We start from the raw sequence: 18825 nt of genomic DNA on the forward strand, positions 1-18825 counted from the left end.
ATCACTACTTCCTTTGTAACAACTATTTTATCAAGGCCCTCCCCAACATTCACATCCTTGACTCCGCATTTGGGCATGCTGGACGTGTCTTCCATCGTGAAGACTGACACAAAATATTTGTTTAATGCCTCGGCCATTTCCTCATTTTTTGCTTCCAGTTTTCTTTTCTCATCCTCCAAGGGTCCTATGTTAACTCTGGCCACCCTTTTCCGTTTTATATATTTATAAAATTTTTTGCTTTCAGTTTTTATATTTTGTGCCAATTTACTTTCATAATCCTTTTTCCCATTTCTTATTACCCGCTTTGTAACCCCTTGTTGTCTCTTAAAGTTTTCCCAATCTTCCAGTTTCCCACTGCTCTTTGCAGCTTTGTACACCTGCACCTTCAATTTTATACTCTCCTTTATTTCCTTTGTTAACCACGGTTGATTTTTCCCTCCCTTGCTGCCCTTTTTCGTGACCGGAATCTATTTTTGTTGAGCATTACAAAATATTTCTTTGAAAATCTTCCACTGTTCCTCAACTGTTTCATCAATGAGCCTGTGCTCCCAGTCCACTCTGCCCAATTCCTCCCTCATCCTATGGGAGTCACCCCTGTTGAAGCATAATATATTCGTTTTAGATCTAACTATTTCCCCTTCCATCTGAATGAGAAATTCAATCCTACGATGATCGCTATTTCCCAGATGCTCTTGACTATTACATCGTTTACTCTACCTATCTCATTGCACAACACTAGATCCAGGAGAGCATTTTCTCTTGTGGGTTCCTTAACATGCTGCTCAAGAAAGCTATTGCGGATGCATTCTATGAAGTCCTCTTCCAGACTCGCACGGCCATCTCGATTTTCCCAATCCCCCATGACGACTGCTGTATCATTATTACATGCCTCACTTATCTCTATTTATTTCCTGTGCCACTAAACTGTTGTTATTTGGTGGGCGATAGATAACACCCTCCCTGGTCAGGGCAAGGTTACATCCTCGCGGGGGATTTCAATATGCAGGGTGGTTGGGAAAACCAGGTTGATGCTGGATCCCAAGGGAAGGAATTGATCAGATGCCTTTAGGATGGCTTCTCAGAACAACCTGTGGCTGAGCTGACCAGAGAGATGGCAATTCCGGATGGAGTGTTGGGTAATGAACGAGAGTTGAGGGGGCTGAAGATCGGGGAACCCTTGGGAGGCAGTGATCATAATGTGGTAGAATTTGCCCTGCAGAATCTAAAACCAGATGTGTCAGTGGGATAAAGGGAATGATAGAGGTGAGGGGAGAGGGACTGTCCAACGGTGAGCAGCAGTAGGCCCTGTGGACACCACTGATCACTGGCAGCACCAAGTCCTGTGGATCCCCACAGGTCACCAGCAGCACCAAGCCTTGTGGACACCCCACTGGTAAAACAGCAGCACCAAGCCCTGTGGACCCCAACTGGTCAACAGCAGAACCAAGCCCTGTGGATCCCCACTGGTCAATGGCAGCACAGAGCCCTGAGGATCCCCACTGGTCACCAGCAGCACCAAGCTCTGTGGACACCCCACTGGTCAACAGCAGCAACAAAAACCTGTGGACACCCAACTGGTCAATGGCAGAACCAAGCCCTGTGGATCCCCACTGGTCAACAGCAGCACCAGGCCCCGTGGAGACCCCACTGGTGAACAGCAGCACCAAGCCCTGTGGATCCCCACTGGTCAATAGCAGGACCAAGCCCTGTGGATTCCCAGTGGTCAACAGCAGCACCAAGCCCTGTGGACCCTCCACTGGTCAATGGCAGCACCAAGCCCTCTGGACAACCCACTGGTTAACAGCAGAACCAAGCCCTGTGGATCCCCACTGGTCTTTTTTCTTAAATTTTTTTATTTTTCACACCATAAACCACATTGACTATGATACATACATTTTCCTTTTCAAATATATACAGTGTCATTTTCTCCCCCCTCCCTCCTCCCATTCCACCCTCCGTACCTCCCCCCCTATTCATTTAAAGTACAGAATCTAAGATACATTAAACCCATCAAACAATGTTATCATTCAATAAAAATAAACAAGAAATTCCACTGAGTCAATTCTTTTCATTCCCTTCTCCTTTCGTTATTTTAGGTGGTAGATGTCCCCGGTAGGTTTTCTCTATTGTGTTTCATGTATGGCTCCCATATTTGTTCAAATATTTCAATATTATTTCTTAAATTATATGTTATTTTTTATAATGGAATACATTTATTCATTTCTATATACCATTGTTGTATTTTCAAATTATCTTAATTTCCAGGTTGACATAATACATTTTTTTGCTACGGCTAGAGCTATCCTAACAAATCTTTTTTGTGCACCATCCAAATCAAGTCCAAATTCTTTGTTTTTTATGTTACCTAGGAGGAAGATCTCTGGGTTTTTTGGTATATTGTTTTCTGTAATTTTATTTAATATCTGGTTTAGATCTTCCCAAAATTTTTCTACTTTCTCACACGTCCAGATTGCATGAATTGTTGTTCCCATTTCTTTTTTACAACGAAAACATCTGTCAGACACTGTTGGGTCCCATTTATTTAACTTTTGAGGTGTAATGTATGGCCTGTGTACCCAGTTATATTGTATCATACGTAACCTTGTGTTTATTGTATTTCTCATAGTTCCTGAGCATAACTTCTCCCATATTTCCTTCTTTATCTTTATGTTTAGATCTTGTTCCCATTTTTGTTTAGTTTTACCATTTGTTTCCTCATTCTCCTTTTCTTGCATTTTAATATACATGTTTGTTATAAATCTTTTGATTATCATTGTATCTGTAATCACATATTCAAAGTTACTTCCCTCTGGTAACCTCAGACTGTTTCCCAATTTGTCCTTCAAGTAGGATTTCAGTTGGTAATATGCCAACACTGTATCTTGAGTTATATTATATTTATCCTTCATTTGTTCAAATTTATTTCCTGAAAAACAATTTTCTATTCTTTTGATCCCTTTTTTCTCCCATTCTCTAAAGGAAAGGTTATCTATTGTAAAAGGGATTAACTGATTTTGCGTCAGTATTAGTTTTGATAATTGGTAATTTGTTTTATTCCTTTCTACATGAATCTTCTTCCAAATATTGAGCAGATGATGTAATACTGTAGAACTCTTACGTTGTACCAATTTTTCATCCCATTTATATAATATATGTTCGGGTATCTTCTCCCCTATTTTATCTAGTTCTAATCTAGTCCAATCTGGCTTTTCCCTTGTTTGATAAAAATCTGATAGGTATCTTAATTGTGCGGCTCTATAATAATTTTTAAAGTTTGGCAGTTGTAAGCCTCCTTGTTTATACCATTCTGTTAATTTATCTCGTGCTATGCTCGGTTTCCCCCCTTTCCATAAAAATTTCCTTATTATTTTCTTTAACTCCTTGAAGAATTTCTCTGTCAAGTGTATTGGCAATGCCTGAAATAGGTATAATATCCTTGGGAAAATGTTCATTTTAATACAGTTTATCCTTCCTATTAGTGTTAGTTGTAAATCTTTCCAAAGCTCTAAATCGTCCTGTAATTTTTTCAATAGTGGATAATTATTGAATTTATATAGATGGCCGAGATTTTTATTTATTTGTATACCTAGGTATCTTATTGCTTGCATTTGCCATCTGAATGGTGATTCCTTCTTAAATTTTGAGAAATCTGCATTCTTCATTGGCATTGCTTCACTTTTATTTGCGTTAATCTTATAACCCGACACTTCTCCATATTCCTTCAATTTCTTATATAATTCTTTTATTGATAATTCTGGTTCTGTTAAGTATACTATAACGTCATCTGCAAATAAACTTATTTTATATTCCTTGTCTTTTATTTTTATCCCTTTTACTTTATTTTCTGTTCTTATCATTTCTGCTAGTGGTTCTATAGCTAACGCGAACAATAAGGGCGATAGTGGGCATCCCTGCCTTGTTGATCTGCTTAAATTAAATTGCTTTGTTAGAAATCCATTTACTGTCACTTTCGCCAATGGCCCCTTATATAATGCTTTAATCCAATTAATATACTTCTCTGGTAAACTGAATTTTTGCAATACTTTGAATAAATAATTCCATTCTTATCTGTCAAAGGCCTTCTCTGCGTCTAAAGCAACTGCTACTGTTGGCGCTTTACTCCCTTCTACTGCATGAATTAAGTTAATAAATTTACAGATATTGTCTGTTGTTCATCTTTTTTTAATAAATCCACTTTGGTCTAGATTTACCATTTTCGGTACATACTCTGCAAATCTGTTTGCTAATAGTTTACCTATTATCTTACAATCTGTGTGAAGTAAAGATATTGGTCTATATGACGCTGGTGAGAGTGGATCTTTCCCTTGCTTTAGTATTACTGTAATTATTGCTGTTTTGCATGAATCTGGTAAGCTTTGTGTTTTATCAATCTGGTTGATTACTTCCAGGAGGGGAGAAATTAATAAATCTTTAAATGTTTTATAGAATTCTATTGGGAATCCATCCTCTCCTGGTGTTTTATTATTTGGTAGTTTTTTTATTATCTCTTGTATTTCTACTATTTCAAATGGTTCTGTTAATTTATTTTGTTCCTCTATTTGTAATTTTGGTAGTTCAATTTTAGTTAAAAATTCATCTATTTTGTCTTCTTTCCCTTCGTTTTCAGTTTGGTATAATTGTTCCTAGAATTCTCTAAAGTTTTCATTAATCTCCGTTGGATTATATGTAATTTGTTTGTCTTTTTTCCTTGATGCCAATACCATTTTCTTAGCTTGTTCTGTCTTAAGCTGCCATGCTAGAATTTTGTGCATTTTTTCCCCTAGTTCATAATATTTCTGTTTTGTCTTCATTATGTTCTTCTCCACCTTATATGTTTGTAGTTTTTCATGTTTTATTTTTTATCTGCCAATTCTCTTCTTTTAGTTGTATCTTCCTTCATTGCTAATTTTTTTTCTATGTTTACTATTTCCCTTTCCAACTGCTCTGTTTCCTGATTGTAGTCCTTCTTCATCTTGGTTACATAACTTATTATTTGCCCTCTAATGAACGCTTTCATTGCGTCCCATAGTATAAACTTATCTTTCACTGATTCCGTATTTATTTCAAAGTACATTTTAATTTGTCTTTCAATGAATTCTCTAAAATCCTGTCTTTTAAGTAGCATGGAGTTTAATCTCCATCTATATATTCTTGGAGGGATGTCCTCTAACTCTATTGTCAATATCAAGGGTGAATGGTCCGATAATATTCTAGCTTTATATTCTGTTTTTCTTACTCTATCTTGCATACGAGCTGATAACAGGAATAGGTCTATCCTTGAGTATGTTTTATGTCTACCCGAATAATATGAATATTCCTTTTCCTTTGGGTGTTGTTTCCTCCATATATCCAAATGTTGCATTTCTTGCATCGATTTAATTATAAATTTGGTTACTTTGTTCTTTCTGTTAATTTTTTCCCAGTTTTATCCATATTTGAATCCAAATTAAGGTTGAAATCCCCTCCGATTAATATGTTTCCTTGCATGTCTGTTATCTTCAAAAAAATATCTTGCATAAACTTTTGATCTTCGTTAGGTGAATATACATTGACTTGATTCCAAAACTCTGAATATATCTGACATTTTATCATTACATATCTCCCTGCTGGATCTATTATTTCCTCTTCTATTTTAATTGGCATATTTTTACTAATTAATATAGCTACTCCTCTAGCTTTTGAATTATATGACGCTGCTGTTACATGTCCTACCCAATCTCTCTTTAATTTCTTATGCTCCATTTCAGTTAAATGTGTTTCTTGCACGAATGCTATATCAATTTTTTCTTTTTTCAGTAAATTTAGCAGTTTCTTCCTTTTGATTTGGTTATGTATTCCGTTAATATTTAAAGTCATATAGTTCAACGTAGCCATTTCATACTTTGTTTATCTTCCCTTTCCGTTTCCTCATCATCACCTTTCCTTCTTATCCATTTCTGCTTTCTTGTTTTGAACACTTTATAAGACAACATTTCTAAAACATCAAACATTTTCCTTATTCTCCTATTTAAAACTTCTTTAACCCCATTCTCCCCTCCCCCTCCTGAGTTGCCCTTTATCCCTTGTCGGGCAACCACATCTCCCCTCTCCATTTTGATTTGCGAATTCACTCGCAAGCGTCAACTGATTTTGCAGTGACCGTAACTCCTCCCCACCCAGCCCCCCCCCCCGGAAAAGTTTTCAATTTTCATATACAACAAAGGTCACTCTTTTAATTCCCTCCTTATTTCCTCTGTTCCCTTTCATTCCCTTATTAATTCTTATCTATACTCTATATATTTTCCTCTAAACACGGATACACTCATGTACACACATATATACATACACACACACACATACCCATATACACACATACATATAGTTTGTGGTCATTTTTGTTCTCGTTACCTGTCTTCATCTCTCTGCCTGTTTTGTAGTTGTTCTGCAAATTTTCGTGCTTCCTCTGGATCCGAGAATAGTCTGTTTTGTTGCCCTAGAATAACTATTTTAAGTACCGCTGGGTACTTTAACATAAATTTATATCCTTTTTTTCATAGGATCGTTTTTGCTGTATTAAACTCCTTCCTCTTCTTCAGAAGTTCAAAACTTATGTCTGGATAGAAAAATTTTTTTTGACCTTTATATTCTAGTGGCTTTTTGTCGTCTCTTACTTTCTTCATTGCTTTCTCCAATATATTTTCTCTTGTTGTATATCTTAAGAATTTTACTAAAATGGATCTTGGTTTTTGTTGTGGTTGTGGTTTCGGGGCTAGTGTTCTATGTGCCCTTTCTATTTCCATTTTTTCCTGTAATTCTGGTCTTCCCAGGACCCTGGGATCCAATCTTTTATAAATTCTCTCATATTCTTGCCTTCTTCATCTTCCTTAAGGCCCACTATCTTTATATTATTTCTTCTATTATAGTTTTCTATTATATCTATCTTCTGAGCTAACAGCTCTTGTGTCTCTTTAACTTTTTTATTAGATTCTTCTAATTTCTCTTTTAAGTCCTCTACTTCCATTTCTACAATTATTTCTCGTTCTTACATATTTTCCACTCTTTTTCCTATCTCTGATATGACCATCTCTATTTTATTCATTTTTTCTTCTGCACTCTTAATTCTTCTTTTTATTTCATTAAATTCTTGTAATTGCCATTCTTTCACTGATTCCATATATTCTTTAAAAAAAAATATATCCATTGTCCTGCCTTTCCCTTCCATTTCTCTATGTTCTTCTTCTTCTTCTTCCTCTGGGTTGGCCATCTGTTGTTTCCTTGTTTTCTTTTTGCTCTCTTCTTTCTTGTTTTCGTTGTTTTCTGTGTTCTCTTCCTGTTGCTGTGTTGCAGCTGTCACTCTCAGCTGTGGAGATCGACTCTTCAGCTGTTCCCTCCTCCCGTCAGTGTGTCTTTTTTCATGCGCGGTTGCACACTTGTACTCGGCTCCGTGAGCCACTTTTGTAGTCCCGAGCTCGGGACTTCCACCGACCTTAGGGAGCGGGATTCTCTCTCCATGGTGGGCCCCCTCGGACAGGTAAGGCCTTCACCTTCTTCCAACGTTCTTTCTTCTTCTCTTCTTCCTGTTGCTTTCGACTTTTCTCTCTTCGCTGCCATTTTCTTCTCACCTTTACTTTTACTTTAGTTTAACTTTTATTCTTGTACCTTTGTGTTTTGTGTGTTTTATTTTCAACTTTTCCGGAGAGGGCTGGAATTCCCTGACCGGCCACTACTCCATCGCGTGACTCCCCGCCCCACTGGTCAACAGCAGAACCAAGCTCTGTGGATCTCCACTGGTCAACAGCAGAACTAAGCCCTGCGGATCCACACTGGTCAACAGCAGCACCAAGCCCTGTGGACACCCCACTGGTCAACAGCAGAAACAAGCCCTGTGGACACCTCACTGGTCAACGGCAGCACCAAGCCCTGTGGATCCCCACTGGTCAACAGCAGAAACAAGCCCTGTGGATCCCCACTGGTCAACAGCAGAAACAAGCCCTGTGGACACCCCACTGATCAACGGCAGCACCAAGCCCTGTGGACACCCCACTGGTCAACGGCAGAAACAAGCCCTGTGGACACCCCACTGGTCAATGGCAGCACCAAGCCCTGTGGATCCCCACTGGTCAACTGCAGAAACAAGCCCTGTGGACACCCCACTGATCAAGGGCAGCACCAAGCCCTGTGGACACCCCACTGGTCAATGGCAGAAACAAGCCCTGTGGATCCCCACTGGTCAACTGCAGAAACAAGCCCTGTGGATCCCCACTGGTCAACAGCAGAAACAAGCCCTGTGGACACCCCACTGGTCAACAGCAGCACCAAGCCCTGTGGATCCCCACTGGTCAACAGCAGCACAAAGCCCTGTGGAAAACCCACTGGTCAACAGCAGAAACAAGCCCTGTGGACACCCCACTGGTCAACAGCAGCACCAAGTCCTGTGGATCCCCACTGGTCAACAGCAGCACCAAGTCCTGTGGATCCCCACTGGTCAACAGCAGCACCAAGCCCTGTGGACACCCCACTGGTCAACAGCAGAAACAAGCCCTGTGGACACCCCACTGGTCAACAGCAGCACCAAGTCCTGTGGATCCCCACTGGTCAACAGCAGCACCAAGTCCTGTGGATCCCCACTGGTCAACAGCAGCACCAAGCCCTGTGGACACCCCACTGATCAACGGCAGCACCAAGCCCTGTGGACACCCCACTAGTCAACGGCAGAAACAAGCCCTGTGGACACCCCACTGGTCAATGGCAGCACCAAGCCCTGTGGATCCCCACTGGTCAACTGCAGAAAAAAGCCCTGTGGACACCCCACTGATCAAGGGCTACAACAAGCCCTGTGGACACCTCACTGGTCAATGGCAGAAACAAGCCCTGTGGATCCCCACTGGTCAACAGCAGAACCAAGCCCTGTGGATCCCCAGTGGTCAATGGCAGCACCAAGCCCTGTGGACACCCCACTGGTCAACAGCAGCACCAGGCCCTGTGGACACCCCACTGGTCAACAGCAGCAGCAAGCCCTGTGGATCCCCAGTGGTCAACGGCAGCACCAAGCCCTGTGGATCCCCACTGGTCAACAGCATCACCAAGCCCTGTGGATCCCCACTGGTCAACGGCAGAAACAAGCCCTGTGGATCCCCACTGGTCAACTGCAGAAACAAGCCCTGTGGGTCCCCACTGGTCAACAGCAGCACCAAGTCCTGTGGATCCCCACTGGTCAACAGCAGAACCAAGTCCTGTGGATCCCCACTGGTCAACAGCAGAACCAAGTCCTGTGGATCCCCACTGGTCAACAGCAGAACCAAGTCCTGTGGATCCCCACTGGTCAACAGCAGAACCAAGCCCTGTGGCTCCCCACTGGTCAACAGCAGCACCAAGCCCTGTGGACACCCCACTGGTCAACAGCAGAACCAAGCCCTGTGGATCCCCACTGGTCAACTGCAGAACCAAGTCCTGTGGATCCCCACTGGTCAACAGCAGAACCAAGTCCTGTGGATCCCCACTGGTCAACAGCAGAACCAAGCCCTGTGGATTCCCTGTGGTCAACAGCAGCACTGAGCTTTAAGGACACCCCACTGGTCAACAGCAGCATCAAGCCCTGTGGAAAACCCACTGGTCAATGGCAGCACTGAGCCCTCTGGATCCCCACTGGTGAACAGCAGCACCAAGCCCTCTGGACACCCCACTGGTCAACAGCAGCACCAAGTCCTGTGGATCCCCACTGGTCAACTGCAGAAACAAGCCCTGTGGATCCCCACTGGTCAACAGCAGAACCAAGTCCTGTGGACACCCCACTGGTCAACAGCAGAACCAAGCCCTGTGGACACCCCACTGGTCAACAGCAGAACCAAGCCCTGTGGACACCCCACTGGTCAACAGCAGAACCAAGCCCTGTGGATCCCCACTGGTCAACTGCAGAAACAAGCCCTGTGGGTCCCCACTGGTCAACAGCAGAACCAAGTCCTGTGCATCCCCACTGGTCAACAGCAGCACTAAGCCCTGTGGGTCCCCACTGGTCAACAGCAGAACCAAGTCCTGTGGATCCCCACTGGTCAACAGCAGAACCAAGTCCTGTGGATCCCCACTGGTCAACAGCAGAACCAAGTCCTGTGGATCCCCACTGGTCAACAGCAGAACCAAGTCCTGTGGATCCCCACTGGTCAACAGCAGAACCAAGTCCTGTGGATCCCCACTGGTCAACAGCAGAACCAAGTCCTGTGGATCCCCACTGGTCAACAGCAGAACCAAGCCCTGTGGATTCCCTGTGGTCAACAGCAGCACTGAGCTCTAAGGACACCCCACTGGTCAACAGCAGCATCAAGCCCTGTGGAAAACCCACTGGTCAATGGCAGCACCGAGCCCTCTGGATCCCCACTGGTGAACAGCAGCACCAAGCCCTCTGGACACCCCACTGGTGAACAGCAGCACCAAGCCCTGTGAACACCCCACTGGTAAACAGCAGCACCACGTCCTGTGGGCACCCCACTGGTCACTGTCTGTCCCAGCACCGAGCCCTGTGGACACGTCTGGTCACCAGCAGCACTGAGCCCTGTGGATCTACACTGGTCACCAGCAGCACCGAGCCCTGTGGAAATCACTGGTCACCGGTAGTATTGGGTCCTATGGACACCATGGGTCACTGGCGGAACCAGATCCTGTGGACACCACTGGTGCACATGGAGCTCTGTGTGCAGTTCTACCCCCAAATACAGGATGGACATCAGTGAATTGGGAGGGGTGGAGAGTAGATTGTCCAGGATGTGGTCAGGCCTGGAGGGGGTGAGAGATTAGTCGGGTCCTTTATTCCCTGGAGTGGAGATGGTTGAGGAGCAATTATGAAGAGCTTTATCTCATGATCCGGGGCGTGGATCAATTGATTCCTCGCGGACCTTTCCCCAGGGTGGATGATTCAAGGAGGAGGATGGAAATTGAAGGTGAGAGGGGTGACCTTTCCCTTACTGGGTGGGCCGTGTCTGGAATGAGCTGTCAGAGGAGCCTGTTCTGTAGAAGTGGGGTCAGTAACAAGGTTGAATGTTCCCTCACATGTCACCCAATGATGAACGTGAAATCTAGGGCTACTTTAACCTGCCTGTCAAGGGGCAGCCAAACAGCGCAAGAGAAAGAGAAACAAGCGACCATCCCTTCAGAGTTGCTTAGTGTCCGTGGCTTTGCCTCCAGTTCTCCCGCAGCCACACAGACTCCTATTTCATCCATTGGCAACTCGAGCTGAACCTTGGCTCATTCAGGAAGCCTCCAGTTCCCGAGACCCCTCGGGAGCACCTCTGCCTTCAGGGGAGGAACATGGACTCAAGGTCGGCCCTGCATTGGGTCAGTCTGTCTGACCCTGAATTTAATTTCCAGAAATAACCCAGAAAAGGCAGAGACGTCCTTGCTGCCACCACCCAACCTGAAGGGAAACCTGCAAGGGGAGTCGGTGGTGAAGAAGGCAAATGCGATGCTGGCCTTCACTTCTAGAGGAATCGAGTATAAGAGCAGGGATGTGATGTTGGGGGTTTATGAGGCCCTGGGGAGACCCCATCTGGATATTGTGAGCAGTTTGGGGCTCCTCATTTAACAAAGGATGTGCTGTCGTTGAAGAAGATTCAGTGAGAGGAGTCACGTGATGGAGTAGTGGCCGGACGGAGAACTCCAGCCCTCTCCAGAAAAGTCGGGAAAAACGAGAAAATACAAAGGCACAGAAATAAAAGTTAAAGAAAAGTGAGTATAAAGGTGGAAAGAAGATGGAGACAAAAGTAGAAAGATCAAAATCAACGGAAAGAAGAGAGGAAGAGAAGACAACGGAGGAAAAAGGTGAAGGCCTTACCTGTCCGAAGAGGCCCGCTGTGGAGAGAGGAGCCCGCTACCTCAGGTCGGTAGAAAAAGAACTACAACAATGGCTCACAGAGCCGAGTAAAAGTGCGCAACCGCGCATGCGCGATGCGCATGAAAAGAAACACACCGACGGGAGGGGGGACCAGCTGGGGAGTCGATCTCCACAGCCGGCAACGACAGCTGCAGAACACCTGCAGCAAGAAGAGAACACAGAAGACAATGGAAACAAGAAAGAAGAGGAGGAAAGGGCATCAAAGAAACAACAGATGGCCAACCCAGAGGAAGAAGAAGAGGAAGAGTATGGTGAAATAGAAGAAGAAAAGAAAGGCAAGGTAAAGGATATACTTGCTCTTGTTAGAGGATACATGGAGTCATTTAAAGAATGGCAAACACAGGAATTCAATGATTTAAGAAGAAGAATAAACAACACAGAAGAGAAAGTGAATAAAATAGATATGACATTAACAGAAATGGGGGAAAAAATGGACAAGATGGAAGAGCGGGCAGTAGCAGCAGAAATGGAGGTAGAAGACTTAAAAAAGAAATTGGAGGAATCTAATAAAAAAACTAAAGAGACACAAGAACTACTAGCTCAAAAAATAGATACAATGGAAAACCATAACAGAAGAAATAACATAAAGATAGTGGGCCTTAAGGAAGATGAAGAAGGCAAGAATATGAGAGAGTTTATAAAAGATTGGATCCCTAAGGCCCTAGGATGTCCAGAACTACAGCAAGAAATGGAAATAGAAAGGGCACATAGAGCATTGGCCCCTAAACCACAACCACAACAAAAACCAAGATCTATTGTAGTAAAATTCCTAAGATATACTACAAGAGAAAAGGTACTGGAGAAGACAATGGAAAAAGTAAGAGAGGGCAACAAACCACTGGATATCTTCATTTATCCAGATATAAGTTTTGAACTCCTAAAGAAGAGAAAAGAGTTCAATACAGCAAAGGCGATTTTATGGAAGAAAGGGTATAAATTTATACTGAAGCATCCTGCGGTATTGAAAATATTTATTCCAGGACAACAAAACAGACTATTCTCGGATCCAGAAGAGCACGAAAATTTGCAGAACAATTACAAAAATAGACTGAGGGATGAAGACGGGTAATGAGAGTAAAAATGATCACGATTGATATGTATGTGGGTAAAGACAAAAATAGACTGAGGGATGAAGACGGGTAATGAGGGTAAAAATGACCACGATTGATATGTATGCGGGTAAAGAGGTATAAGAGTGAATAGAGACAATGTGCATACGTGAAAGTATCTGTAATAGATAGTATAGACAAGAATTAATAAGGGAAGGTAATGGAATAGAGAGAATAAGGAGGAAATTAAAAGTGTGACCTTTGTGACATATGAAAAGTGAAATCTTTTCTGGGGGGGGCTGGGTGGGGGAAAAGAGCGGTCACTGCAAAATCAGTTGACGCGAGTGGATTCGCAAATCCAAATGGAGAGGGGAGATGTGGTTGTCCGACAAGGGATAAAGGACAACTCAGGAGGGGAAGGGGAGATTGGGGATAAAGAAGATAGAAATAGGAGAATAAGGAAAATGTTGGATGTTGTAGGAATGTTGTCTTGTAAAGAGTTGAAAATAAGAAAACAGAAATGGAAAAGGAGGAAAGGTAATGATGGAAAAACGGAAAGAGAAGATAAACAAAATATAAAATGGCTACGCTGAACTATATGACTATAAATATTAATGGAATACATAACCAAATTAAAAGGAAGAAACTACTAAATTTACTGAAAAAGGAAAAAATTGATGTAGCATTTGTCCAAGAAACACACTTAACTGAATTGGAGCACAAGAAATTAAAGAGAGATTGGGTAGGACATGTAACAGCAGCATCGTATAATTCAAAAGCAAGAGGAGTGGCTATATTAATTAGCAAAAATGTGCCATTTAAAATAGAAGAGGAAATAATAGATCCAGCAGGGAGATATGTTATGATAAAATGTCAGATATATTCGAAGCTTTGGAATCTACTTAATATATATTCACCTAACGAAGAAGATCAAAAGTTTATGCAAGATATCTTTTTGAAGGTAGCTAATACACAAGGGAACATACTAATAGGAGGGGATTTCAATCAGAATTTGGATCCAAATATGGATAAAACGGGGAAAAAAATTAACAGGAAGAACAAAGTAACCAAATTTATAATTAAATCAATGCAAGAAATGAAACTTTTGGATATATGGAGGAAACAAAACCCAAAAGAAAAGGAATACTCATACTACTCGGCTAGACATAAAACATACTCAAGAATAGACTTATTTTTGTTATCAGCTAGTATGCAGGATAGAGTAAGAAAAGCAGAATATAAAGCGAGAATACTATCGGACCATTCACCCTTAATATTGACAGTAAAGCTAGAGGACATCCCTCCAAGAATGTATAGATGGAGATTAAACCCCATGCTACTTAAAAGACAGGATTTTAGAGAATTTATTGAAAAACAATTAAAAATGTATTTTGAAGTAAATACGGAATCAGTGGAAGATAAGTTTATACTATGGGACGCAATTAAAAGCATTCATTAGAGGGCAAATAATAAGTTATGTAACCAAGATGAAGAAGGACTATAATCAGGAAACAGAGCAGTTGGAAAAGGAAATAATAAACATAGAAAAAAAATTAGCAATAAAGGAAGATACAACCAAAAGAAGAGAATTGGCGGATAAAAAAATAAAATATGAAACATTACAAACATATAAGGTGGAGAATGTCAGAAATAAAACTTCTCACACACGAGTCTCTTTAAAACTGATGACACGACAAGCTTTATTTACAAGTCTGCAGAGTTGGACTCAACTGGCTTCTCACCAGTTAAGCCCCGATACATACAGTGCATTGATTTTTATACCCTTGTTGTTTGCCCTTCCCCTTCTTATTAATACTGTTTTAATTGGTTAGTATTGCAAAAGCATTCTAAGTACAACTGCATTTTTAATTATCACGTTCGTTACGTACGCTGCGAACTCTACATACACTAAATTCTGTTTCTCACCCTTCTTATCAATCTTTTGTCTCCTGCATGTCTCTCACTATGACCATGAAAAGATATGTTTAAAAAAAAACATATCCAGCTGAACTTTTTGTCCTTGGCTGCTAGTAAGCTCCCTGTCCGTTCTGGCTTCCCTTTTTATGATTAATCATCACATTTTAACTTAAGCCATTTTAACCTAAATTCTCTATCTCTAACAATCCACCCCTTTCTCTCTTTAAAATGTGTGTATTATATATATATATATAAATGGGGATTTTAACTCAGGGCAGAGAAACGTCTCATGATAAATTAATTTCGTGCTGAAGTAAAATTCTAACGGGATCTCCCAGTTCCCCTGGTTGCATAGCCTGTTGGACCATGGAAATCACCAGGCTGCGTAGACAGGGAATAATACAGGGCAAAACAAGTATTACCACATACCCAGAATAATCCATTTGGGGATACTCCATATCCCCGTTCCCAAACTCTTTTAAGAGTGGGGTTTGATTGGTATGGTCCTGTGATGGTGGAACTGGTACAATTCCAAAGCTGAATACTGCTATTAGACAGGGGTAGGCAATTAGTTTTAAAAATAGTGGATAAGAACCAAGTCAGCGGTTTAGGAAACCAAATGAAATTACCAGGCGAAATGCGAATCCATACAGCCTTGCAGGGACCTTTTCCTACTGGGTATTTGCTGGTTCGTGAGAGACAATAAAAACCAGAGGGGACGTTAGAGAGAGACCAAGTTTCTCTTGATCTTGTTCGGTTAGTTGTCCAAATTCGGGAAATCATGGTCAATGAATTGAGGGACTCCCCCCACCAAGGCCATTGCTCTGACATCCGTGGACCCCCGCAGACCCAACAATTGGTTACATTAAAAGTTCCTGCAATTCTAGTTGCAAGATCAACAAAAAGGTTATCTCCCCCAACTGCGTGACCGAAACTTTCATGGTTATTTGGATGGACTCGAACTAAGTCCGGCTGTCTTAAAGGGGCAGGCACTTTTGACTGTGGAGTGGAATTTCTTATTGGAACAGTACGCTGGTGTATGCAAAACCAGAGTCCATCAGGGCATGGTGGGCCTGAGTCACCCTTCCAACCGTTAAGAGGGAAAGGAGTGGTATTAGGAATCTGTATATAATGACCCATATTATTTCCTTCTTTTTCCACACAAGGGGTATATAGATGTTGGGTGGTATTTTCTGCCCAGCATTTCTCAGGAACTGAGGTATGGGAAATAAAATTACCCTCCTTTCTTCCCCAAATGCGGTCCTGAAACAGGACCACTGTGTCTCTGCATTTCTTACATTTCACACCTGATAAAGACATAGGCAAACTAAGAAAAATCAAAGAACATAACAATAACATTGTGAATCAAGTCTTTCTGCGAAATCGCAAGGTAAGAGGTTTTTCTCCAGGAACACAAGTCCAATCTGAGTTCGTATCAGGGTCCTGAGGCGCCTCTACAGGTCCCTTAAATCTGGATGCGTGCGTCCACCCCTTCTCTCTTGTTCGTGCTGCAGCCTCTGTAGTTAAGAGAACTTGGTATGGACCTTCCCACTGGGGCTGGAGTTTTTCAGTTTTTCCTGGTCTTGATGAGAATCCAGTCTCCTGGTTCCACTTTGTGTAAAGAAAAGTCTAGAGGCGGTGTTTGTGCCAATAGTCCTCTCTTTCGTAAATCTGTAAGAGAGCGTGACAGTGCCTGTAAATAGTTCCTAACAAATATATCCCCTTCCCCCAAGGTGGGACACCCCTCAACTGTACTCCAGAAGGGAAGTCCAAACATCATTTCATAAGGGGACAACCCTACATCTTTTCGTGGGGCAGTACGAATTCTCAATAAAGCCAGGGGCAGACACTTTATCCAAGGCATTTTAGTTTCCACCATTAATTTTGTCAATTGCATTTTTAGGGTTCCATTCATACGTTCAACCCTCCCTGAGCTTTGTGGATGCCAAGGGGTATGCAATTTCCAAGAGACCTGTAATGCATTACAAATCAATTGCTGGATTTTTGAACAAAAATGTGGACCCCTGTCTGAGTCTATAGAATCCATTATACCATATCTGGGGATTATCTGCTCTAGGAGGAGGCGAGCTACTGTAGAGGCTGTAGCATTTACTGTTGGGAAGGCTTCCACCCATCGGGTAAAATGATCTATTACCACCAACAGATACTTCCATCTTTGGACCTGAGGTAACTCTGTGAAGTCGATCTGGATACTTTGAAAAGGGCGTATGGCTAGTGGTTGACCTCCCATGGTCCCTGTCCTTATTATCTTCTTATTAATTTTTGTGCATAGGTGACAGTTCTGCACCTCCTGTTGGGCCAAGGTGTAGATTCCCTTACACACATATTCTCGAAGCACTGTGTCACATAAGGCTTGGGTGCCCCAGTGGCTCTGATGATGCAGGTGTTTTAAAATATTGCGAGTTATTTCTTTATTTAGAACCATTCTTCCATCTGGTGTCTTCCATGTTCCATCAGGCAGCTGGCTTGCGCCCAGCTGAGCCATGTCCTTTTCTTCCTTAGCAGTGAAAATGGGAGCCTTCTTTATGCCTTGTCTTATTGGGATTAAGGTCAGCAAACGGACTTCTTGTTGCATGGCTGCCCTTTTGGCTTCTTCATCAGCCAGTCTGTTTCCAATTGCTGTCGGGGTATCTCCCCTCTGATGGCCTGGTATGTAGACCACTGCTATTTCCTGGGGTAATGTCAGGGCTTCTAAAGTCAGAGTAATCATCTGTTCGTGTGCCAATTCCATTCCTCGATGTAATTAGACCACGCTCCTTCCAGATCTTACCAAAGGTATGCACTACCCCGTATGCGTATTTGGAATCAGTGTAAATCGTTCCAGTTTTCTCTGCCAGTATTCTGAGGGCTCTCTGCAAGGCATATAGTTCACAGGATTGTGCTGACCAGCTTCCGGGTAGTCTCGTGGATTCTACTACTTTCCAAGTATTTCCTTCTATTATAGCATACCCATTTCTTCTCATTCCGTCAACACATCTGGCGGAGCCGTCAATGTAGAATTCATATCCTTCTCCCAGAGGAGTATCGCAAAGATCTTCTCGGGTCTTGGTCTGAAGATCCGTCAACTCGACACAGTCGTGCTCCACCTCTCTCTCTGTTTCACTGCCGTATAAAAACTGAGCTGGGTTGCAGCTATTAATCTTTGCAAACTGTAGATCTTCTCCGACCATTAAAATGGTTTCATACTTTAATATGCGAGAATCAGTCAGCCATCGATGGGCAGTTTGTTAATAAAACACTCACAGAATGGGAGGTGTACACAGTCATCTTTCCTCCAAAAGTAAGTTTACGTGCTTCCTCTACCAACAGAGCAGCAGCCGCTACTCCCTGGATACATGTCGGCCATCCGCGAGACACTGGGTCCATCATTTTGGAAAGGAAAGCCACTGGGTGTCGCTAACCGCCTTTTTCCTGTGTTAAAACTCCCACAGCTGTTCCTTGGTTATGAGTGACAAATAGCTGGAAGGGCTGTTTTAAAGAGGGCAGAGTGAGTACCGGGGCTCGTGTCAGGCGATGCTTCAAGTCCTCAAACCATCCCTCCTCCTCCTGGGTCCATTTCAATGGATATTCATTTTCATTTGTCAGTTTTTCATACATAAACTTCACCAACGCTGAGTAGTCCTCTATCCATAACCTACAGTAACCTAAGAGTCCCAGGAATTGTCTTATTTCCTTCTTATTACGGGGTAATGGCATTCTAGTGATTCCCGCAATCCGTTCAGGGGTAATCCGTTTCTGTCCTTTACTTATCTGGTGTCCCAGATATACCACAGTTCTCTCAACGAACTGTAACTTGTTCCTGGACACCTGTAGACCCTTTTTCCCCAGATAATTCAAGAGTCTAATTGTATCTCCCCTCATTTCTTGTTCCTTGGGTCCTGATAATAGTAAATCGTCTACATACTGCATTAGTTGGGAATCATCAGATTGTGGATAGTCCGCCAGGATTTGTTCTAGCATTTGTCCAAACAGGTTCGA

Source organism: Narcine bancroftii, chromosome 6, assembly GCF_036971445.1.
Source record: "Narcine bancroftii isolate sNarBan1 chromosome 6, sNarBan1.hap1, whole genome shotgun sequence".
NCBI classification, from domain to species: Eukaryota; Metazoa; Chordata; class Chondrichthyes; order Torpediniformes; family Narcinidae; genus Narcine; species Narcine bancroftii.